This window comes from Triturus cristatus, chromosome 2_2, assembly GCF_964204655.1.
Source record: "Triturus cristatus chromosome 2_2, aTriCri1.1, whole genome shotgun sequence".
NCBI classification, from domain to species: Eukaryota; Metazoa; Chordata; class Amphibia; order Caudata; family Salamandridae; genus Triturus; species Triturus cristatus.
The window spans coordinates 202,109,587-202,134,909 of NC_140582.1; positions in this window are offsets into that span (position 1 = coordinate 202,109,587).

The window sequence follows — 25,323 nt, forward strand, 5'->3', positions numbered from 1 at the left end:
CTGGTAATCTGCAAGACGACAGTCTCACTGAGTTCAGAAAGTACATTTAGTGATTCTAGAAAGGGAATTCTACATCCTGGGTGTAGAGTTAGTGCTGTTGTGGATATTTAGGTACCGGAGTATCTCAGAGGCTGTTGGTCATCAGCTTCAGACCTAGGGGTACCAACCTTGATGATAATGGGCTCAGACTGCTCTCAGAACCACAGACATCAATGGTCATGCAAAGGGCCCCTTTCAGACCAAGGAAGCCTCTCTTGAACTGGCAAGCTGGAAGTTCACCCAGTTGCTTGACCACCACAACAAGAACAGAGTCAATGAAGAATAGAAGTACTTGCTATGTTTAGTCAGCATCCAACTCATCTGCAATTGTGGTTATGAGTAGCACTCCTTCAGTCTGTGGTGAAGGTAGAGAGAGGGTCAAGGTATACTGACTATGTCTCTGGACACAACCGGCTGACTAGTGGCTTCCACGCAGACAAGGTCAACAGCAACATCATTGTGTCTAGAAGATCTTTGACTAGTATCTTAACCCCCTTAACTGCTGGGCCTTTCCCACCCCAGCGCTGAGCCCTTTTTTGGCTATTAGAAGTAGTTCACCTGTAGGGCTCCATAACTTTTTTCTACATAAGGTATCCACTCCAAATCTGTGTCCTTTTTTCCGACATCCTGTGGATTCTAAAGGGACCCATGGTTTGTGAATTGCTCTGGAGGGGATAGAGAAAATAGGCAAAATATAGCTACATTTTGAGTTTTTGGAGGAAAGATAGGAAAAAAAACTGCTCCGGATAAAAGTATCTGTCCCCCCCCCCCCTAAATATGACATCAAGGAATGGTTTGGTGTGCTAAAGTCACCATCTTATATCAAAGAAAGGGAGGGACCGGGAGTTGTGTTTAAACAGGTTCTGCACACAAGCTCCAAAGTAGAACTGTGTATCAAGAGAGTGTGCAGTTCCTAATAGGAGGTGCGGGGAAAGGGATGTCTTTCTTCGTGATGCCCTCACACACCCCGAAGGATGTCATGCTTCATTATGTACCGGGCTCGGAGAAAGGGTAGGAACCACACTAGTCGTCTGCCACCCTTTCCCTCAGAGCAACGACGTGCTCTGCCTCCCCGTAAGCTGTAGGCTCCTATACTGGGTGTCTACACTACCCCAGTATAAGTCTACCAGGGTACTTTTCAACCGCGTCTGGACATCATACCATATCTGGGGAACCAGACCCTTGGTAGTGCACCACTCACTTTTCTAGGTCCTGATGAAGTGCCACTTGACCCATTAGGGGCAAATCAGGCACGAAACATGTTGACCCACTACACCGTGACAGCCCTACAGGAACATTGCATCCACTTAGGGCATCAACACATTTTAAATTAAGCTTGGGCTACCTTAGTAATAAAACCATACCAGAATAGGACTGCTCCAGACTTATTTTAACCCACTTACCTGTGGACTACCCAGCCCTCACACCCGTACGCACCCTACGGCTTCTTCAAAAGATTTCTGCCAAAGAGCCCCATTTATGGGAGCCCGTCGGGCATTGCAGCGCCGACCGACGAGGAGCATGGCCCAATGATGAAGCATGATATCCCTCTGGGTGTGTGAGGGCATCACGAAGAAAGTCCTTCCTTTCCCCGCACCTCCTATTAGGAACTGCACACCCTCTTGATACAAAGTCACCATCTTCCCAGCTTTCAGGAACATACTGAGCTGAATACAAAAAAAAGTTACCTCAATATTGCCATTTTTCAAAGAGGTAGCCTATTTTTCCTATTTTTTGCGTTCTCAACCTACTTACAGTTTGTGGTGGAAACTAGGGAAGGGTGATACATTCTGCTCCACCAGCAGAGGTCGTGGAGTTTTGCCCACCCCGCATTACAGTTGTAACGCGGAGTTCCAGTTAAACTTCGCCAACCACCATGGGGAAGTTTTTTGTGTGTGAGACTTGCTAACGTTAATTTGGTGAGTGAGAATTAGCATCCTCTAGTGCGATCTTTGTGCGCTAGGATGGCACCTGGCGATTTTCTCAATGTGGGCAGTCACGCCCCTGTTCACGGTGTGAAAGCAGATGCTCATGGTGAGAAAACTGCAACTCAAGTAGAAAATCTACTCAAGCAGCAGCAAAGACGTAGCACCCTCTGGTGTGCTGTGTGCTGCCATAACAAACTCCTGGGGTTAAAAATCAGCGCAGTGTGCCGAATCCACCTGCTCATGGAACTCTGCCGAATCTCGGAGTTTTTAGGTAACTCTGCAGAATTCCACAGAGTGGAACTCTGCGAGTTCCGTCCACTCCATTGTGAAACCCACAGGTGATCCAGGAACGTTATAGATCTCTGAAAAGTAGACACAATTCTAAATTCAACAAAGGGTCATATGTGTAGATCCCTCAAGGTTTTCCCAAAGAAACTAACTGTTGAAATAAAGGAATATTGAAAATAAGTAGGAAAAAATGGCCATTTGTGACAAAACTTTTATCTGTAACGCTTCATCACGATGGATGATTTACAAAAGCAATATATCACGATGTCCTCTAAACCCTTCTAGCTGCAGGGATATATATGGTTTGTGGGTTCTCCAAGAACCCAAGGTACCCAGATCCAACAACTGAGTTGCACCGTACAATGTTTTTTTTATTGTGCACTGTGAGTATACACCAATTCATATGGTGCAAAATGTAGAGTGAGAAATGGGTATCAAGGAAACCTATGTATTTCTGAAATGGGCACAAGATATGCAGCTTACTAGCAGCAGTTATTTGAACATCACTAAAGTTGCGGTCAAAATCCAGTGCTACATCTCATTGTGAATCTCAAAACCCTTTGGTTTTTACACAATGAAACTGGAGTTTAGTATGTGGGAAAAATATTTTTCAATGACGAACCCTGTGCATGAGAAATTGGGTTGTTGGTAAACTGGGATGTGAGCCCTAGTCAACAAACAGCCACAATCCCTTGCAGGGTGTACCACAAAAAGTCACTAAATTAACCTGTGCTGAACCCTGGGTAGCTTGGCATAAAAAGCATTCAGGCTTAACTTAGAGGGAATGTGTAAAGTATTTATGCAGTGCACAAATAGTAACAGTGTGAATAAACAACACAAGAAAAATCCCAATTCAGTGTAAAAAAATAGAGTACTTTTTAATAAACTATTTGACACCAAAACGACAAAAATCCAATCTGTAGAAGCAGAGTTATGAATTTTTTAAAGTTTTTAGTGAAAACTAGTGTGTAAAAGATCAAAGTGCCAACCGTGGATATCTAATCGCCTAAGACTGGGCCAAAGTGGCAAAATATGGCCATCCACGATGGAGTGTGGGTCAGATACAAAAAGTGGATTGGGTCCAGTCAGCGCTTACCTTCAGACTTAGAAAAACTCTTAAAAACAAAGTCGTGAAGATAAAGTTCAGCAGGGCAAGGCTGCAGGAGGTGTCTGAAGAGGGAGAGTCGTCACTGGGCAGTCTTGGATCGAAGCCGTGGTGAAGATTTCTATGTAAGGACTTAGTCTCTGAAATGGAAGTCAAAATTCGGCAGCAGGACGAGGCAGAGGGCTGTAGCCCAAGACAATTTCACTCTGCTGAATACCCCTTTGGCGAAGGACCGCTGAAAAGGATTTGCTGCTGTGAAGAAGAACGTAGCAGGAGAAGCTGCAAAGTTAATCCGACCGGCGATGCACCTCAGGCGGATAGGCAAGCAGTTTGGTCCGGGTCTCATCTAGGTTCTCAGAAGACTTTTTGGCCAAATGTTTTCTAAGTCCTTAGTTTTGTGAATTGGCCATCTGGGCTCTACAACCAAGGGTACAAGACTGGTGGGACACCTGTTGGGGGTTCAGGACTCACACAGGCTTGGTCCAGGTGTGGGTTCAAGATGGTCCCTGTGGCTCTGACAGGAGGCCAGTAAACTATCCTTTGGAGTCACTTTGGGTAGTCCTGGATAAAGATGATAATGTAGGGCTTAAATGCAGGGTTGGCCTCTGAGAGTTCAAGGCAGGCTCCAGGCAGCAAAGCAGTCCTTCCAGGTACAGCAGCAGTCTGGTAGAGTGCACAGCAGGTCACAGCAGTAGGCAGACCTCTGAGAGTCGTTCATCAGGTCCAGTAGTGGACTGAAGAGTGAGTCTGAAGGTCCTATTTTATATCCTGGAGCTCTTCTTCTGGAAGACGGGAGAAGCTTCTGGAAAGGTTCCTTGAAGTGAATAAAATGTCCCAACCCCCTCGCTCTGGCTCCAAGCAGGCTGCAGTGACAATACAGGGTTGTGAGGCCCTTCGTGTGAAGGCAGAGCACAGACTATTCAAGTGTAAGTGCGGCTCTGCTCAGCCCGACCCCCTCATCCTGCCTGCAGATGGCCCATTGAGGCACACCTAATCCCTCTATTGTGTGACTGTCTGGGAGGAATTCACAAAGGTTAACTGTCAGCTACACCGAGTAATGTGACCCAAGAGAGGTCAAGCACAATAGGGGAAACAGCAAGAAAATGCCAACTTTCTAAAAGTGAACTTGATTGAGCCATACATTTGCGCTCATATTACTGATGCACTGCTGTGAGCGGGAACAACTCCCTCCAATGTATAATGTTCATCCTGGTATATTATAAGGTGTGCTCATTTCATATGAAGGTCAATTTGTACGTACTGTTGTACGAAGCCTAGAATGGCATACAGCAAGTATTGGAAGTGTTAAATAAAATATACAGATTGAACCTAACTGTCTCCGTTGTGGTGAAGAACAGGATGAAATTATTAGTAAAGGTTGATAAACGAACATTTTGATTACGAAGAGTACTATGGAATACCAGGATGAACATTATACATTGGAGGGAGTTGTTCCCGCTCACAGCAGTGCATCAGTAATATGAGCGCAAATGTATGGCTCAGTCAAGTTCACTTAATAGAATTTGCGGTTTATGGGCGATCCGCATACTGGTTGCACGCACGTTTCAGTTAAATTTGCAAGTCGGTGTCGCTTTAAGGGAAGGAGTGCATCCTCATCATTAAATGTTTCTTTAACTTTCTAAAAGTGGCATTTTCAAAATTGATATGAAAAATCCGACTTTACCATTAAAGAAGGTCGAGCAATACAATTTCATAGGTACCAAACATGAAATATCGACCTGCTCCCAATTAGGAATTGCAGGGTATCAACTGCAATAAGGAATCCCCAATGTTATACTATGAGAGGTGTAGCCGCACAGTAGTGAAAAACTAATTTGTGAGTTTTTGACTACTAGGACCTGTAAAACTTAAAGTACATTTCCAACATTTTAATTACACAGCACCCTGCCCTATTGGCTACCTAGGGCCTTCCTTAGGGGTGATTTGTATGTAATAAAAAGAGAGTTTAAGACTTGGCATGGGAGTTTAAATGTCAGGCCGAAGGAGTTTAAATGTCAAGTCGACATGGTAGTTTAAAACTGTATTCCGGATGCAGTGTCAGAACTGGGAAATTTTTTAAGGTCCCAATTGATTGGGTGCCACAATAGGTTCGCCAGGCCTACGGTTAGCTTTTAAGGTACAGGCCCTATGTGTATGGTATACCACTCTACAAGAGATTTAAATCGAAATGAAATTTGACACTTAAGTGTATGACAATCAAACCATGTTTAGCAGACTGAGCACAAACACTTTAGCACTGGTTAGCAGTGGTAAAGTGTACAGAGTCCTGAGGCCAACTGAAAAGAATTTCTGAAAAAAATTGGAGGTAAATAGACAAAGTGTTTTGGGGAACACCACCCTAAGACTGACATATTTAACACTGTGATTTTGCGAATCACACAATTTACTTTCAGAAAATGATTTTGTACATTTGCATGTTTCTTCTTTTCATAGGGCTTACTTACAAAAGGAGACACATCAGCTCTTCCATAAGGCTAAATAATTTTCTCTTAGAAACACAACCTTATTAAGGTGTAGCAAAAGAAACAATCCTATCAAGATAATCTCCAATGCATTACACTTCAACCCCGAATCCTTCTCTGAGGATATACTTCCACTCCCCCACACTGACAGAATATACTCCATGGAACAAGTTCTGGTAGATCTGGGGAAGTCTTATAAACGTGTTGAATAAACAGTTGAAATATGACATAGACGTAAACACCTAATACGGAAAATAAATAAGTTACAAAATAAATGTAAAAGGAAAAATGTGAAATATTTAGAGCTGGTAAACTCTGTTTTCTGTGCACCTGTTTTATTTTTTCTTTCAAACTCCTACAGGCAAGAAGCACAAGCAGGGATATCATCCTACTCTTTTCATCATAATAGAATATATATATGTTAACTTCTAAAATTTGACGGTCTCACCAGAATTGTCACACTGTCTCGCGCAATATTCTCTTCTTTTCTGTGTGGGGTCTTCCGCTGTCCTTTGTAGTGGGCACTAGTGACCCCTCATTACCATGTACACTTGAGTCGCCCTCTGTGACCCAGCCTCTGTTAAGTCATAATGGTAGCCGGGTAACCTTGCACTTCGCAGGCTCAGTCCGGCAGTCTCTGCCTGTGCGCGCTTCGCCAGCGCCACCTGGCGCTTCTTGCTGGTACCCGTCTGCCATCTCCTTGGGATCCCTCACAAGGTGTACATAGCTGCCTCATGATCGCACCCAGGTGCAGGCTGGGAAGAGGTGAGATGACGTACTGATGAACACCATTAATATTAGTTCGTTTTCTTGATTTATGTGCTGAAGATAAGCTCTGTGCATACTAATGCTTGTTTTGTATAGCGCACTTCATTTCTAACGCTGAAAAACAAGATTTTTATTGTTAACAAATGTAATCGTACTCTGTGGTACGCCCTCGGAAAGATGAAAGGCTGAGTTGGCCATGCCAGGATTCCAACTCCAGACACATAATTTACTAAGCCATAAGATTATGTATTTCTTAACTGCTTCTTTAAAAAAATGTAAACAAGCCGCTCCTTTTTCTGGGGGGATATCTTGTACTTTTGCTAGTTTTACAGATAAATTCTATAATTTATTTTCAGTTAGTGTGTAAAAGTTAAGTCGATGCATCTACGGCATACCTATGAGGAATTGGGTGACAGCTACTTATTTTTTCCAACTGTATTGCTAATTTCTTTGGTTTTTAAAGTTTTCACAAAAGATAGTTGTGGCCACTACATACTGATGAGAAATGAGTAACTTCACTTTAACGATTGGAGAAAGGGTCTGGATTTAAGCTGGTATACAGCCCAGTGGTCTGAGTGTTTATTTCTGAGATCTGGATTTTACCTGCCAATCACACGTTCTAATCCTTTTCAGTCCTTTAACAATTTGTACATACATAGAAACATAATTAGATTAATTATTCATGGGGAAATCCAGCTTGTGGTATGTGGTTTTCCAATGATAGTTACTTTCTTTGCGACTTTTACGGGCATGTTCCACCCAATCATCCAACACTTTTTTTCAGCAATTAAATTTGACAAAATCCCAAATTCATCCAGTCACTTTATGTTTTGTAGTGTACCATCTTTCACTTTTAACTGGTTTATGAGCTAGACTTGGCAGCACTTGACAGACGCTGTCTTACAAAACAAGCATTATAAAGCCAATAGGTCTCATCTTTTATACCTTTTAGCTTTAACAATGTTTTTTGTTTCAATAACTGCTACTGAGCACTATTTAGTTAATTAATGCTTTGATTGTAGTTGCTGTAGGAGGCACGACCTGCTCTTCCGCTTCTGCAACCCGCTTTGGTGTCTCACTGCATTGTGACTTCCCTCTTGGCAGGTTCGGATTGGGATCACAATTTGGCCTGGGTACTGTCCAAAAAAGTGGCCCACAATCGCGGGGCGTGCCCTTTAATGAAACACCATTTGGTTACTCTCGGAGGTCTCATTTGTAGAGAAATGTTTGGTAAATGAATCATTTTAAAGCTTAAAGGGACAGTAACATTGGCGAAGACACGGGAGCACTGCAGTTCTGAAAACTGAGTCCTTGATTGCAATCTTAATGCCCTGCATACTCATGCATACTGGCTAAGCAGCAGGAAATGTAAGTACAACAACTATTTATTTATTTATTTATTTATTACCAGTGCACCATGCCGCGCTTTCACCATAATAATAGTTCCCACCCGCCTGGTTTGCAAACTTTTCCTTCCAGTGCACAGTCCCTGAGCTACAACCCCTTATTTCCTCGCTCAGCAGTTTTCCCTTCTACTAGCCCATGAATGGTGAGATATGCCAAATTAGTGGCTAGTCATTGTCTTAAATTCTTCTGTATTGTGTTTTTTGTAAAAAAAAGTTTTCGTGGTGTTTTTGTATATTTGTGTCCAAAATAATTATGGATACTGACTTCCTAAGCTGCTACCCCACTTGACCGCTTCAGGTCCTCTAAGGTACATTTAATTGCTTTCACGACGTGAGCTTTGCACCCTTATAATTTATCTAGCAGCTTCTTTTTAACAAGACAAATACTTAATTGCAATGTTACCAAATTTTACTATGCATGACATAAGGCCTCCCCTTACAAAGCTACTGTCAAGACTTCCAGAACCATAGCCAGCATTAGATCAGTGCCAGCAAAAACTCAACGGTCATTAAAGCAGGGCTCCAAATATCCATGTTGGCGAAGGCAGCATAGAGTCACCACGTTGTTCCTGCGGCGCTGTGTACAGAACCTGAAGAAGCGAGTATCCCAACATGGCCGCCGAAGGGGATTACAAACAGCGAGGAGTGAGCGCTCTAGTCTTCGAGAGCGCGCGAGCAGCTGTGGAGATGAAGCGCACAGCTGCTCAGGAATCTGCGCACTTCAACTGACCTCTTCACCGGAGTCACAGCGCGGCTCTGTGTGAAGTTCTTGTTCTGAGGGAATTCCTGTCAGCGCTTCTGTTTTGGTTGTTCTTATCGCATGCGCAACGTGGGATTCTGGCAAGTGACTTAATTGAAGAATTCGTAGTATGTATTTAGTTGGTGCCACTTCACGAAGTTCTAGTTAATTATCTCTGGTACCAGAATTGGGGTCAGTACTCCTTCACAGTTCAGTCAGTTTAATAGGACAATATTAGTTTACCCATAGCTAGGTTTCAAGTCATAGTGTCTACTTCAAAGTTATTTCCTTGAGTCGGGACTACTCCATACAATTCCTCAAGAGTGTTGTCAGACCATTCTCCATTGTTCCTTCTATTGACTCTTGTGAGGTTAAACAGAACATTGCCTGTCGTCAATCACCTCCTGGGGCTTGTACAGAATATATTGAGGGTAAGAGACTTCGTCTGTTATTTTCCAATTAATTCACAGCAATTGTCCAGAGTGTTCCTTGAGTTCTTTTTCAGAAGTAGTGGGCATAGGAATCAGTGTCGACTTCAGTGTTACTTGAAGTTTCTGACAGATTGAAGTGCCAACCTTTCACTCAAGTCGACATGGCTGAGGGATTTGATTTGAACTCCTTGGCGGGAATCCTAGAAGGGTTACAGACCCAATTTACACGTTCCACAGAAGAGAATAGAGTCCTGAGGGATGAGGTAAAAAGGTCCCAACAAGAAACTCGTCACGTTCAACAGAAATTGGAGGAACTCTTAGCGGGAACAACTCCTTTACCTAGCTTCAACTCCTCTCAGAACTCTGGTGCAGAAGTGGCCACGCAAGTAATTCATTCAGTGGCACCTATTGTCCCCTTAGCCAACCCAGAACGCTTTAGCGGGGACCCCCATAAGGCCCAGATTTTCCTGACCCAATGTTCTCTACATTTCTTGTGCAGATCAGTAGTGTTCAAAGAGGATCAAGCCAAGGTCGCATTCATGTTGTCTTACTTGAGCGGCGACGCCGCAGCCTGGTCTATGCCGTTGGTCTCTCGAGACGACGCAGCTTTGTACGATTTCAATCGTTTCAAGAAGGAATTTCTACGAATATTCGACAGAAGAACGGCCAATCAAGCCACCGACAACGAACTCCTAGACCTTAAGCAAGGCAATCGAGAATTGGTAACATATATAGCTCAGTTCAACAAACTAATCGTCGAGACAGATTGGCCCGACAGTAAACGTGCGGCGATATTCTATCGTGGTCTCAAAGATGAAATAAAAGATGCATTGGCGCAGATCCCGAAACGTCCTCAGGAAATCTCAGAACTTATTGATTTAGTTCTTCAAATCGAGCATCGATTGTTTGAAAGAAGGTCAGAAAAGAAGCGAGACTACAAGTCGTTTGTGCCACGCCTAGACCGTATGAGACCCGAACCCTCAAAACCTGATACGGGTACCGGTGAGGAACCAATGCAAATAGGTTCCATCAGGGGCCCTCTCTCTCAAGAAGAAAAAGATAAAAGGCGAGCGAATCAGTTGTGTTTGTATTGTGGTACCTCAGGACATTTTGTGAGGGAGTGTCCGAAGAGAAACAAGAGTAACCAGGGGTTAAAAGATCGATCCCACCAGTAACAGGAGTTGCCCTGGTGGGATGTTCCGAACAGTCAACTCATGAACCTCAGCAACTGATTAACACATTGCTGTCAGCGGCCCCCCATCTTACAGTATTTTTTACAGTCAAATTCGGAACCCAGAATTTGGAAGAAGTCTCAGTCATGATTGATTCGGGGGCCACTGGGAACTTCTGTGACCTGAAATATGCGCAAGAAATGGGCATAAAGGCGATCAAGAAGAAGAATCTCGAAGTCGTAAAGGCAGTCGACGGCTCCAATTTGACTTCAGGACCCATAGTAGAAGAAACAGAGACCTTAGAATTGGAAGGATTGCAGGGTCATCGAGAATTTATTAGATTTAACCTCATAGACGCACCCCAGTTCCAGCTGATTTTAGGGTTACCATGGTTGACCACGCATAACCCGATTATTGATTGGGAGAGGAGAACAGTCAAGATGAACTCGGAATTTTGTCAGAGGAATTGTTTTACTAAGAACTCAGAAGAGTGCGTGGGATCGCCGGCTACGGGGTTGGCCAAGTTGTCGCTCCACATTTGCACTGTTAGCGCAGTGGAAATACCAAAAGAATACCAAGATTTGGCGAGTGTGTTCGACAAAAGGAATGCAGAGAAATTACCACCACACAGAAGCTATGATTGCAAGATCGAATTGGAAGCCGGTGCCAACCTGCCCTGCAGTCGAGTTTACGCACTCACTGAAAAGGAGAACATCTACCTCAAAGAGTATTTGGAAGAGTTTACCAGGATGGGATTCATAAGGCCATCACAGTCTCCAGTTTCGTCTCCGCTTTTCTTCCGGCCGAAGAAGGATGGAACTCTCCGCACGTGTATCGATTACAGAGCCTGGAACCAAGTTACTGTGAAAAATCGGTACCCATTGCCACTAATCAATCAACTATTGGATCAAGTCAAAGGAGCAAAGATTTACACCAAGCTTGACCTGCGTGGAGCTTACCATTTGGTGAGAGTGGCTGAGGGGGATGAATGGAAAACAGCCTTTCGGACCAAGTATGGGTTGTTTGAGTATCAAGTGATGCCTTATGGGTTGAGCAATGCCCCAGCAGCATTTCAAAACTTCGTTAATGATGTTCTGAGAGAATTCTTGGACCGAGTGGCTGTCGTCTATATTGATGACATATTGATTTTTTCCGACAACATGGAAGATCATGTCAAGCATGTGCGAGCTATACTCCAGAAGCTTTTGGATAACCACTTGTACGTGAAATTGGAGAAGTGTTCTTTTCATGCCGAGAAGGTGGAGTTCTTGGGATTCATGTTGTCCGCAGCTGGGGTCGAGATGGATGATTCAAAGGTCCGTGCCATTCAGGAGTGGTCATCGCCAGGAAGTGTGAAGGAAATCCAAAGTTTTATTGGTTTTGCCAATTTTTACCGGAGGTTCATTCCTAATTTCTCGTCTAAGGTCACTCCCATCACTCACCTGCTAAAGAAGGGACAAAAATTTGTGTGGACTGCAACTGCAGAACAAGCCTTCCAGGACTTGAAGACGGCCTTCATTAGCGCCCCCATTCTAATGCACCCTGATCCGGAACAAGCCTTTTTCGTTGAAACTGATGCATCAGACTTCGCAACCGGAGGAATTTTGTCACAGAGGAACAAAACGACGGGACAACTGCATCCGGTGGCCTACCGGTCCAGGAAGCTGTCGGACACGGAGCGCAATTACTCCATCGCCGACAAGGAATTACTGGCTGTTCGAGAAGCATTCCAAGATTGGCGACACTACTTACTGGGGGCCAAGCATACTGTCACTGTGTTTACAGACCATCGCAACCTCCAATTCCTAAAGTCGGCTAAAACACTTTCGCCACGTCAATTGAGATGGTCCTTGTACTTCTCGGAATTTGACTTCGTGATCACGTACAAACCAGGTGCGAAAAACGGGAAGGCCGATGCTCTTTCGCGCATGAACCCAACAGCCGAAGAGAAACCTTCAGCCGAAGAACCCATAGTCCCATTGAAACAAATAATCGGAGCCATGCAAATGAAAGAATTCGATGAACAAATTCAGAAAGTCTGCTCAGAAGAGGATCTTCGTAAGTGGGCCGAGGCAGATGGTAAAAGAAACCTTGTCGAAGGACTCCCATATCATGAAGGCAAGCTATATCTTCCAACCAGAACACTCCAAGAAGAGGCTTTGAGAGGTTGTCACGATGATCGGATGGCAGGCCACAAGGGGGTCAAGAAGACCGAAGAACTGGTCCGGCGACACTTTTGGTGGCCAGATCTGGCAGCCCAAGTAAGACAATATGTTTCGACCTGTGAAATCTGCATCAAAGGGAAGCCCAGTCGTCAGGCCCCGCAAGGGTTATTGCAACCCTTACCTAACGCACCCTACCCCTGGCACACCGTGACATTAGATTTAATAGTGGATCTGCCCTCTAGTCAAGGTAACACAGTGATTTTGGTGGTGGTGGACTCATTTTCCAAAATGGGACATTTCATTCCTTTCAAGACTGTACCCACAGCTTCGCAATTAGTACAGACATTCAACCAACACATCATTCGGGCACACGGAATTCCACAAGTAATCATTTCAGATAGGGGATCACAGTTCATGTCGAAATTTTGGAAGACCTTTATGCACAACTTAGGCATAGACGCACGTTATTCAACTAGTTATCACCCCGAGACAGACGGTCAGACCGAGAGGGTGAACCAGGAGCTAGAACAATATTTACGCCTCTATCTGTTAGAGCAGGATGTTGAATGGTCCGAATTACTGTGGACTGCAGAATTCGCATACAATAACGCAACTCATGATTCCACAGGGTTCACTCCATTTTACTTGAACACAGGCAGACATCCAGCTATCACACTGGGGAAACAGATTGGGGAGGTCCCTGCCGTGGCTAGAGTAATGGAAGAGCTACAGAGCTCTTACAAAAGAGCTTTGAGCAATTTAATCAAGGCCAAACAATCCTATAAAAAGCAGGCAGACAAAAAGAGAAGACAAGGCCCACAGTTTAAAAAAGGTGACCAGGTGTGGCTATCCACAAGGCATTTGAGATTAAAGGGTAATAGGAAGTTTCAGCCTAGATTCATAGGGCCATTTAAAATTCAGAAGATCATAAACCCTGTAGTGGCGAAGTTACAATTACCGAAGTCATTGAAAATTCATCCGACCTTCCATGTTTCCCTTCTGAAGAAAAGTCCAGACAAGGTCAGGTTAAAAAACTCTCCACCCGCCATAGTGGTAGAATCGAGCGAAGAATACGAAGTCAGCAGAATCTTAGATTCCAAGGTGGCGAGAAACAAACTGTATTACTTGATAGAGTGGAAGGGGTACGGACCTGAGGAAAGGTCGTGGGAACCAGCAGTCCATGTAAATGCCCCACGACTAGTTGAAGTCTTTCATCAGGCACATCCCAACAAGCCCGCTGTGGAAGGGACATTCTTGAAAGGGGGTACTGTCAAGACTTCCAGAACCATAGCCAGCATTAGATCAGTGCCAGCAAAAACTCAACGGTCATTAAAGCAGGGCTCCAAATATCCATGTTGGCGAAGGCAGCATAGAGTCACCACGTTGTTCCTGCGGCGCTGTGTACAGAACCTGAAGAAGCGAGTATCCCAACATGGCCGCCGAAGGGGATTACAAACAGCGAGGAGTGAGCGCTCTAGTCTTCGAGAGCGCGCGAGCAGCTGTGGAGATGAAGCGCACAGCTGCTCAGGAATCTGCGCACTTCAACTGACCTCTTCACCGGAGTCACAGCGCGGCTCTGTGTGAAGTTCTTGTTCTGAGGGAATTCCTGTCAGCGCTTCTGTTTTGGTTGTTCTTATCGCATGCGCAACGTGGGATTCTGGCAAGTGACTTAATTGAAGAATTCGTAGTATGTATTTAGTTGGTGCCACTTCACGAAGTTCTAGTTAATTATCTCTGGTACCAGAATTGGGGTCAGTACTCCTTCACAGTTCAGTCAGTTTAATAGGACAATATTAGTTTACCCATAGCTAGGTTTCAAGTCATACTGTCTACTTCAAAGTTATTTCCTTGAGTCGGGACTACTCCATACAATTCCTCAAGAGTGTTGTCAGACCATTCTCCATTGTTCCTTCTATTGACTCTTGTGAGGTTAAACAGAACATTGCCTGTCGTCAATCACCTCCTGGGGCTTGTACAGAATATATTGAGGGTAAGAGACTTCGTCTGTTATTTTCCAATTAATTCACAGCAATTGTCCAGAGTGTTCCTTGAGTTCTTTTTCAGAAGTAGTGGGCATAGGAATCAGTGTCGACTTCAGTGTTACTTGAAGTTTCTGACAGCTACGAAGATGCTTTTTCTTTCTTCCAGTGCCTCTCTAGATTAGACTCTCGCGTATTGGTTTTTAGGTCTCGTCTGAGACAGCGCTTTAGCGCTGCTCTGGCGAGACTTATAGTAAGCGAGTTTTGGAAGTGCAAACGAGTGCTTTCAGGCCTCCAAATACAGTGCATGTGTGCCGGGCGCGCGCACCATTTGGAGGCCTGAAAGCACTCGTTTTCTTTCACTTTCGCCTGCCACACGGCCGCGCTTTGAAGTGTGATCGCGATTGCGATCACTTACATTTCGCGGGCGCTTTGATGTTCTCAGTGAGCCGCGCGGCCACTGAGGACATCAAAGCGCCCATGAACACCATTTGCCACCCCCTTTCACTAGTGTCCTAAATTGGGTGCTTTCATTAGCAATCCCAAGAATTATTTACTTACAAGACGCCAGCTACAAAGGCAGCAGCCTTGGATGGTAAGCCACATCCTCGGTTACAGGCATTAAGCTTTTTTACAAGGTTTATCTTGGTTTCCCGGCCTCACAGAGCCACCCTTCCATCATGCACCCACCCTTAACCCCTTCCTCCCTTTTGCTTCACTGGGCTCCCTTCATTACACAAACGTGTACAACAAGTGCTTTCACTGTAAATTGAAAGAGCCTCATGTCGAGTCTCTCTTCCAGAGCCCCTCCCGACTAGCCCTCACAACATCGACACACCACGCATTAGATGGGGTAAATTTTAGTTGCTTTCTGCCCAGCCCATCATGTGGGAATGATTGCTTTGGTTCTTTTAACTAGGACTCGTGTGCACACTTATTTGCTCTTGTTTTTCATTGCATGCATTTCTTTGTACCTGTACTTCATTGGCTCCGCTTCCGGTACTTTTACTTTACTGCCTTTTAAATGTGGTACGTTTGAGCAGTGTCTCTGGTCATGGAACCATGTTTTAGCACCATGTTTTAGCTGTTTGAACATCCTCATGAAAGATAGATGCCAACGCAATTGTGTTCGTTAACACCCCGAAAATGTTACCTGTCAGAAAGCAGCAGGCGCTTTAAAAAAAAAAAATTGCACCCAATTTTATTTCACCTTCTATAAAATACCAGCCATGACGAAACGATGAAGAGTTTACTCTTTTCCACTCCAACGGCTGTAGAAAGCCAGAGTGGCGTGCCATGTCCAGAGTACATTTGCTCCCTGGAAACACCCGAGTGCTGCTCCACTTCCCTGTGCTCTGGATGTTTTCACTAAGAGCACATCCTTTTAGCCAAGATGGATGCCACCGGAGGGCCATTGGGGGTGGGAGGGGTGCACAGAACTTCACTGAACAAAAGGCTGGCCTTTGGAGCCAAGGTCTGTTGTGTCTGTGAAACGTGTTAATCAGAAATCACTGCTGTTTTCAGGCAATTGTGTTCTTTGTTTGTCGGCATTGGCACCTTTGAAGAGAGGGAGGAGTTGGTATGTTTAAGGAAGGGATTGCCCTACCTAACCCCCCCCCCCCCAACTTCTCGTGCATGTTCATGCAGGAATGTCTGCTGGGCACCAACCAGGTCTGTAGAAGAGTTTTCAGTACAGTGTTGCCGATGGACCTCTGCTGCGCGAAGGGAATTCTTACTCTTTTGGGTACGTGGGTATTATTAACATACTGTGCCACTCAGCTTGTGTGATGCTGATGAGAAGGGATTCACAACCTTATTTTCTACTTTCCACAACAGTAAACCTTTGCTGCCATGTTTGACGAGTGTAGCTTTAAAGTGTACCTCCTTTAAAAGTGTGTCCATTTTATTCTCGTGATCCGAGACAGCAAACATTCAGTAATCTAAATTATAGTAAAAGAATCTAAAGTTATTGAAAGACGGATGTATAATTATTCATTTTTTTGGCTAAACTACCTTGCATTACAATAGTACACATTAAGACCGAAATAGAAACACAAACCCACGCAGTCTGAAAATGCAATAATAGGCTGTTAGGGCAACCAGCAGTGTACTTGCTACATCATATATTTACTGGGAAACTAACCGTTGGAATGCGTTACTACTTTAACACAGCTCTGTCATCAGCCAGAAAAACCTAACCACTTATAACAAGCATTTGTAATGCAATAGGTCTCGCATTTAAGCAAGTTTGAGCTATTGGCATTGTAATTGACAATTACTTTTATTAATGTTTTGGTTTTTAAAACGTAAATAAAAGGCAGTCATTAACAATGCCAATAGCTTAAACTTGCGAAAATGCGAGACCTATTGCATTGCAAATGCTTGTTGACATTGTGGTGGCATTTAGAAAATGTAATAGGGCTGTCTCTTTTCTTGTTCTGAATTTCAAAAAAATCTTCTGCCTCAGTAGGCAAATGAAAAATTCTACTCTGCCACTGCAAACAAAAAAAAGGATCATTTATAATGCCAATAGCTCTAACTTTCACAAAAACAGTACCTATTGCATTGCAAATGCTGTGCAGCATCAACAAAAAAAAGACACAGTGATGGATATGCGCACGTCGTTATGCTGTAGCAGCCAAGCATGATGATGTATGTGCGTGCATGCTTCATGCGCATACAGCATGACACGGATGCCATTTTATATCATTTTTTTATTTCCCTCTCAACATGACAGACACCACATGGAGCAGTAAATAAAAAGATCAATTTATTTCTTCACGAAAGCATTAAAAACGAGGAGGCCCAGCAGCAAATGGTAGTTGTCGGAACTTTTAAAAAATTGAAAGATTAATTCTGTCAGGAAGGTGAGGGGGAGCAATGGAGGAGTGGGTGTGAAGAGTGGGTGGGGGAGAAGTCCACCCAGGTGGGAGCAACAAGAAGGAGAGTGGGTGGGGAATAATGGAGGAGCTTGATGAGGCGGTGAAAGGAAATAAAAAAGTAAAAAGTTGTGATGCAAGAAATAATGATGAGACCTGGATCAGTGGAGGATGGAGCAACAAAGAGCATACAGTGAGGAGGGAGGTCTTTAGGGTTGTGGGGGGTGTAGCACATGAGGGAGAGAGGAAGAAAGCACGAAGGATACACGTCAGCCAATTAAAAAGATGGTAAAGGAAAGCCAGTGACTACAAAGCAAACAAAGAAATGAGAGTGGTAACATAGAGCTGGTACTAAGCTTACTGTAAGTTTTGGTATGTTCCACATGAGGTCTTTCTATAACAAACAATAACAGACAGCAGCCGAAAGCTGTCTGTAGGTAAGATCTAAAAACCAATGGCTGGATGGCCCTGGGAATTTGTACTGTTGGCCCTGTGAGAACCACAATTTAGCTGCTTGCTGTGTTGGCCATAGTGTATACAGATCATCGTGAAGAAGGCTGCGAGAGGCAGCTGAAACTCGTGGATGATTTATTAATTTCCGTGCATGTACAATAACAAAAAGAAGTCTTGGAGATATCCTACTTAGAGTGGCATCTACGTCCTTACAAGGAGTCGTGCTGTGCAATATTTGAGGCCGGGCGGCCTGTTATTCCTCACCACCAGCAATCTGGAAGCATGTCAGTTACCGTGCTGCAAATGAGGAAAACACACACACATGCATCGCACACACGCACGCACACACACACACACACCCTACCTAATACGGAATAAATAACTTACAAAATAAATGTAAAAGGAAAAATGTGAAATATTTAGAGCTGGTAAACTCTGTTTTCTGTGCACCTGTTTTATTTTTTCTTTCAAACTCCTACAGGCAAGAGGCACAAGCAGGGACATCATCCTACTCTTTTCATCATAATAGAATATATATATGTTAACTTCTAAAATTTGACGGTCTCACCAGAACTGTACATCACTACGCCGGCTGCAGAGGACTCTTTCTAGTAGAGCTTGGCGTTTACTCAAAATGTCTTCCAAACGCGACAAACCTTTTCATCAAGGCAAGAGGATCCTGTCATACCTAAAGCCGACAGGGCAGCAGAAGTGTCTGTTAAGTCGAATTTCAGAGGAGTAAAATGGCAGATGATAAAATGGTCGAGTACACAATTGTCACACTGTCTCGCGCAATATTCTCTTCTTTTCTGTGTGAGGTCTTCCGCTGTCCTTTGTAGTGGGCACTACTGACCCCTCATTACCATGTACACTTGAATCGCCCTCTGTGACCCAGCCTCTGTTAAGTCATAATGGTAGCCGGGTAACCTTGCACTTCGCAGGCTCAGTCCGGCAGTCTCTGCCTGTGCGCGCTTCGCCAGCGCCACCTGCCGCATCTGGCTGGTACCCCTCTGCCATCTCCTCGGGATCCCTCACAAGGTGCACATAGGTGCCTCATGATCGCACCCAGGTGCAGGCTGGGAAGAGGTGAGATGACGTACTGATCAACGCCATTAATATTCGTTCGTTTTCTTGATTTATGTGCTGAAGTTAAGCTCTGTGGTTACTAATGCTTGTTTTGTATAGCGCACTTCTTCATTTCTAAGCGCAGAAAAACAAGATTTTTATTGTTAATAAATGTAATCGTACTCTGTAGTACGCCCTCGGAAAGATGAAAGGCTGAGTTGGCCTTGCCAGGATTCCAACTCCAGACACATAATTTACTAAGCCATAAGATTATGTATTTCTTAACTGCTTCTTTAAAAAAAATGTAAACAAGCCGCTCCTTTTTCTGGGGGGATATCTTGTACTTTTGCCAGTTTTACAGATAAATTCTATAATTTATTTTCAGTTAGTGTGTACAAGTTAAGTCGATGCATCTACGGCATACCTATGAGGAATTGGGTGACAGCTACTTAACTTTCCAACTGTATTGCTAATTTCTTTGGTTTTTAAAGTTTTCACAAAAAGATAGTTGTGGCCACTACATACTGATGAGAAATTCGTAACTTCACTGTAACGATTGGAGAAAGGGTCTGGATTTAAAGCTGGTATACAGCTCAGTGGTCTGAGGGTTTATTTCTGAGATCTGGATTTTACCTGCCGATCACACGTTCTAATCCTTTTCATTCCTTTAACAATTTGTACATACATAGAAACATAATTAGATTAATTATTCATGGGGAAATCCAGTTTGTGGAATGTGGTTTTCCAATGATAGCTACTTTCTTTGCGACTTTACGGGCATGTTCCACCCAATCATCCAACACCTTTTTTAGCAATTAAATTTGACAAAATCCCAAATTCATCCAGTCACTTTATGTTTTGTAGTGTACCTTCTTTCACGTTTAACTGGTTTATGAGCTAGATTTGGCAGCACTTGACAGAAGTTGTCCTACTAAACAAGCATTATAAAGCCAATAGGTCTAATCTTTTATACCTTTTAGCTTTCATGTTTTTTGTTTCATTAACTGTTACTGAGCACTATTTAGTTAATGTATGCTTTGTTTGTAGTTGCTGTAGGAGGCACGACATGCTCTTTTGTAACCCGCTTTGGTGTCTCACTGCATTGTGACTTCCCCCTTAGCAGGGTTGGATTGGGATCACAATTTGGCCTGGGAGCTGCCCAAAAAAGTGGCCCACATTCGCGGGGCGTGCCCTTTCATGAAACACCATTTGGTTACTCCCGGAGGTCTCATTTGTAGAGAAATGTTGGTAAATGAATCATTTTAAAGCTTAAAGGGACAGTAACATTGGCGAAGACACGGGAGCACTGCAGTTCTGAAAACTGAGTACTTGATTGCAATCTTAACGCCCTGCATACTCATGCATACTGGCTAAGCAGCAGGAAATGTAAGTACAACAACTATTTATTTATTTATTTATTTATTACCAGTGCACCATGCCGCGCTTTCACCATAATAATAGTTCCCACCCGCCTGGTTTGCAAACTTTTCCTTCCAGTGCACAGTCCCTGAGCTACAAACCCTTATTTCCTCGCTCAGCAGTTTTCCCTTCTACTAGCCCATGAATAGTGAGATATGCCAAATTGGTGGCTAGTCATTGTCTTAAATTCTTCTGTATTGTGTTTTAGGTAAAAAAAAAAAAGTTTTCGTGGTGTTTTTGTATATTTGTGTCCAAAATAATTATGGATACTGACTTCCTAAGCTGCTACCCCACTTGACCGCTTCAGGTCCTCTAAGGTACATTTAATTGCTTTCACGACGTAAGCTTTGCACCCTTAGAATTTATCTAGCAGCTTCTTTTTAACAAGACAAATACTTAATTGCAATGTTACCAAATTTTACTATGCATGACATAAGGCCTCCCCTTACAAAGCTACGAAGATGCTTTTTCTTCCTTCCAGTGCCTCTCTAGATTAGACTCTCGCGTATTGCTTTTTGACATTGTGGTGGCATTTAGAAAATGTAATAGGGCTGTCTCTTTTCTTCTTCTGAATTTCAAAAAAATCTTCTGCCTCAGTAGGCAAATGAAAAATTCTACTCTGCCACTGCAAACAAAAAAAGAAGGATCATTTATAATGCCAATAGCTCTAACTTTCACAAAAACAGTACCTATTGCATTGCAAATGCTGTGCAGCATCAACAAAAAAAAGACACAGTGATGGATATGCGCACGTCGTTATGCTGTAGCAGCCAAGCACGATGATGTATGTGCGTGCATGCTTCATGCGCATACAGCATGACACGGACGCCATTTTATAGAATTTTTTTATTTCCCTCTCAACATGGCAGACACCACATGGAGCAGTAAATAAAAAGATCAATTTATTTCTTCACGAAAGCATTGAAAACGAGGAGGCCCAGCAGCAAATGGTAGATGTCGGAACCTTAAAAAAAAGTTGAAAGATTAATTCTGTCAGGAAGGTGAGGGGGAGCAATGGAAGAGTGGGTGTGAAGAGTGGGTGGGGGAGAAGTCCACCCAGGTGGGAGCAACAAGAAGGAGAGTGGGTGGGGAATAATGGAGGAGCTTGATGAGGCGGTGAAAGGAAATAAAAAAGTAAAAAGTTTTGATGCAAGAAATAATGATGAGACCTGGATCAGTAGAGGATGGAGCAACAAATAGCATACAGTGAGGAGGGAGGTCTTTAGGGTTGTGGGGGGTGTAGCACATGAGGGAGAGAGGAAGAAAGCACGAAGGATACACGTCATCCAATTAAAAAGATGGTAAAGGAAAGCCAGTGACTACAAAGCAAACAAATAAATGAGAGTGGTAACATAGAGCTGGTACTAAGCTTACTGTAAGTTTTGGTATGTTCCACATGAGGTCTTTCTATAACAAACAATAACAGACAGCAGCCAAAAGCTGTCTGTAGGTAAGATCTAAAAACCAATGGCTGGATGGCCCTGGGAATTTTAACTGCTGGCCCTGTGAGAACCACAATTTAGCTGCTTGGTGTGTTGGCCATAGTGTATACAGATCATCGTGAAGAAGGCTGCGAGAGGCAGCTGAAACTCGTGGATGATTTATTAATTTCCGTGCATGTAAAATAACAAAAAGAAGTCTTGGAGATATCCTACTTAGAGTGGCATCTACGTCCTTACAAGGAGTCGTGCTGTGCAATATTTGAGGCCGGGCGGCCTGTTATTCCTCACCACCAGCAATCTGGAAGCATGTCAGTTACCGTGCTGCAAATGAGGAATATATACACACACAGACACACACACACACCGACACACAGACACACACACACACAGACACACACACACACACACACACACACACACACACACACACACACACACACTTTTTAGGTCTCGCCTGACCCAGCGCATGCGCTGGTCTGGCGAGACTTATTGAGAGGGCTCCAAAAAGTGCTACCAGGCCAGCCTAGAGCCACAGTGCATGTGCGCGCGCGCGCGCGCCACTTTTACCGCGAATACTTTAACTTTAGCGGCCGCAGGGCCGCTTTGATGTTTGATCGCTATCGCGATCACTTTCACTTTTGCGGCCCCACGGCCGCTTGGCATAGCCAATAGGTCTCGCTTTTGGGACCTTATAAGTGTTTAGTTATGCAACTGTTGCATGGCTGAACACTTATAAGGTCCCAAAGGCGAGACCTATTGGATATGCCAATGCTTGTTTTCTTTTACTTACAGTGGTGGACTATCGGCAGTTGTTAAAAAGTGAATTATTAATTGGGGTGGATGGTAGTCCACCACAATAAATAATGTAACTAACTTGTTAGGACCAGCCAAAGGTTTCAGTAATGTAAACCTGAGCTCAACCCCTTGTTGCTATGGCACAGAAAAAACAGGCTTCATTTAAAGTAAATGTATAAAGCATTTAGAAGACCCAAAACAATTAAAAAGTCAAAGACACAAAAAAGTAAAAATCCCACTCCAAATTATAAAAAGGGGACAAAAATCTAATAAGCAAAATTACACCAAAATGAAGAAAATCTATTAAGGTGAACTGAAAATAGGAATTATTAAAGATTTATGTGGAAAAAGCACCAAGAAAAGTAAATTGATCAATGTAAAAGTTTCAATTTCAGGCCGACTAGGATGGAACCCGGGTTGGATACACTAAGGGCCGGATTACAAGTTTGACGCTGTGGCAGTGTGACTGCCCCAATGCCAAACCCGTGAGAGACCCGCCCACCAAATAATGACTTTTTTTGTCATTGCCGGGCGATTCACATGCCGGTCCCATGCAATGGGAATGTCAAAGTAAGTTCCAACAAGGCATTGACTCGAAAGTACATGCCTTGCTAGAAATTCTGCACAATAGCAAAGAAGGGGTTTGGTCTTTTTCATGGAAAAATGTGAAGATAACATGAATACATGTAAAGACACAGTAAATTGATACCTTTGGTCCAGTTAATTTATTTAATGGAACTCAGTCTGTTAAATAAATGTAACAGCACTTGAAACGTGACGGCTGAGACTCTTTCTCTTTTTACAGTGCTGGAACTTCTGTGCATACACACAGGGGGGTACATGTTGTGCCCCCCCTGTGTGCCTCCACCAAGCGTGTGGGACAAGGGGGCCCTTTCTTTCATCTCCATCACTGTTTTCATGGAGGAAAGTCCTCCATGTAACAAGTGGCAGAGATGAAAGTCGTAATATGCTTGGGGGGACCACAGTGGTCCCACGCCGGCACAACCACTACGGTCGTAATGTGGCGGTCGCAAGACCACCATTGCCGCGCCACCACCAGCTTGGCGGTTTTTGGACTGCCAGACTCGTAATTAGGCCCTAAGTGAATTGGTCCCAGTGAAAGACTAGAAGCCAAAATTCGACAAGGTGTCTGAGTCCCTCTCCAAAAAGAGCCTTTGTCACTTTTTTAACAAAAACTTTGAAATTTCTTCAAAGTCCCAAGTAAGCTGTGGAGAAATTTAAATTACGCAAGCATAACTCACATATTTGCAGGAATTATACAATATGCTTGTTATGCAAAATCCCAGAAATTATGCAATTATGCCACTGAGTGTAATTATGCGCAATTTGTGGTGACCATTTACTGTAGAATGCGGTATTAGTACACGGCTAACATAATGAGAGCGAGTTCTTCATGGTGCTTTCTGTAAATGCATCCTAGCGGCAAAATTGATGTGAGGATGCATATCTCACTAAAATTTAGCGCATGATAACATTTGCATTTCACGTAATTATTCATATTTTCATGATATGTTTGCATAATTATGCAAAAGCAATTTAAGCCAATTTTGCGCATCTCTAGTCCCAATCCAGAAAACAACTTGGTCCCTTTTTGACAAGAATAATTCTCTCCATGCGAGTTGCTGTTCAAACTGTAGCCACCGCTGTTGAACCGAAAGACAGATACCTGACGCTGATTGGCCCTGCAGGAGGTTTGGAGTTATCTTAATGACACTTTTCAAAATCCAAATGCAGCGTTTTTTTAGAAGTGTGTAGAACTTTTGAGTTGGATGAAGTTGAAATCCAATCCAACACTGTGGAACTTCCCCTTGGACACTTTTTGTACCAGGTCCCGTTGAAACTCTGGAGGTCAAGAGGAAAAGATTTTAAAAGCTTCCAAACTTTCTTTTAATGCCAAAACAATCATAAGAGTACCTTTCTAACATGCCTAGGACCCCAGTGGAGGCATTTAGAGACTCTCAGGGTGTCAGGCAGAGGCCAGCAGCAGAGCCCAATCCAGCTACAGTTGCTACTGTTCAGCAGGGCATTTCAGGAAAAAGCCTCTTGCAGCTTGTTGTGTCCCTGTATCCACACATGAGGTCAGCCAACTGAACGTTGGAGTCCAGTTCTTTATCCTAGATACAAGAAGGAGCAGTTCTCGTCTTTCAGGTCCTTTCACAGGTCTCAAACAGCAGAAGCAGTTCACCTTCTGTTCTTCCACTGAACCAGAATGTATTCTGAAGAGGATGCCTTGGGGTGCCACATTTATGAATGGCACCAGCAATTGGGTGGTGGTGACTCCTGGGCACTCCCTGACCAATGGATACAAGGGCCCAGGGGCAATCCTATCCACTTTTTCAGTATTACATGTTTGCCTTACTTTAAATATACCCAACATGCTATGTGCCTGGGCTATGCCAAGAGGGACAAACTCTTCAGCCACACTAAACCTGGACTCTGAGAGCTAAGAGTGTGTATGGGAAGGAACTATGGATGACACCAGTGTCCTACCACTTCTAACATGGAAATCCAATTTGAAGCAGGCCCTGGATCCATAACAAAACAGGAGAGAGAAGTCTGGTAAAACAGAAGAACAGTATTTTTGCAACCAGACTGGGGACAAACAAAAATTGTGTTCTGGTCCTATTTGATCCCTTACAAGGGTGCAGACGTTTTACATGTGCCTCAGACAGACCTGTCAGGCAGGATATGACACTGGTGTACCAACAAGAGAGGCAGTAGCCCCACCCTGAAGATCCAGCTTAGC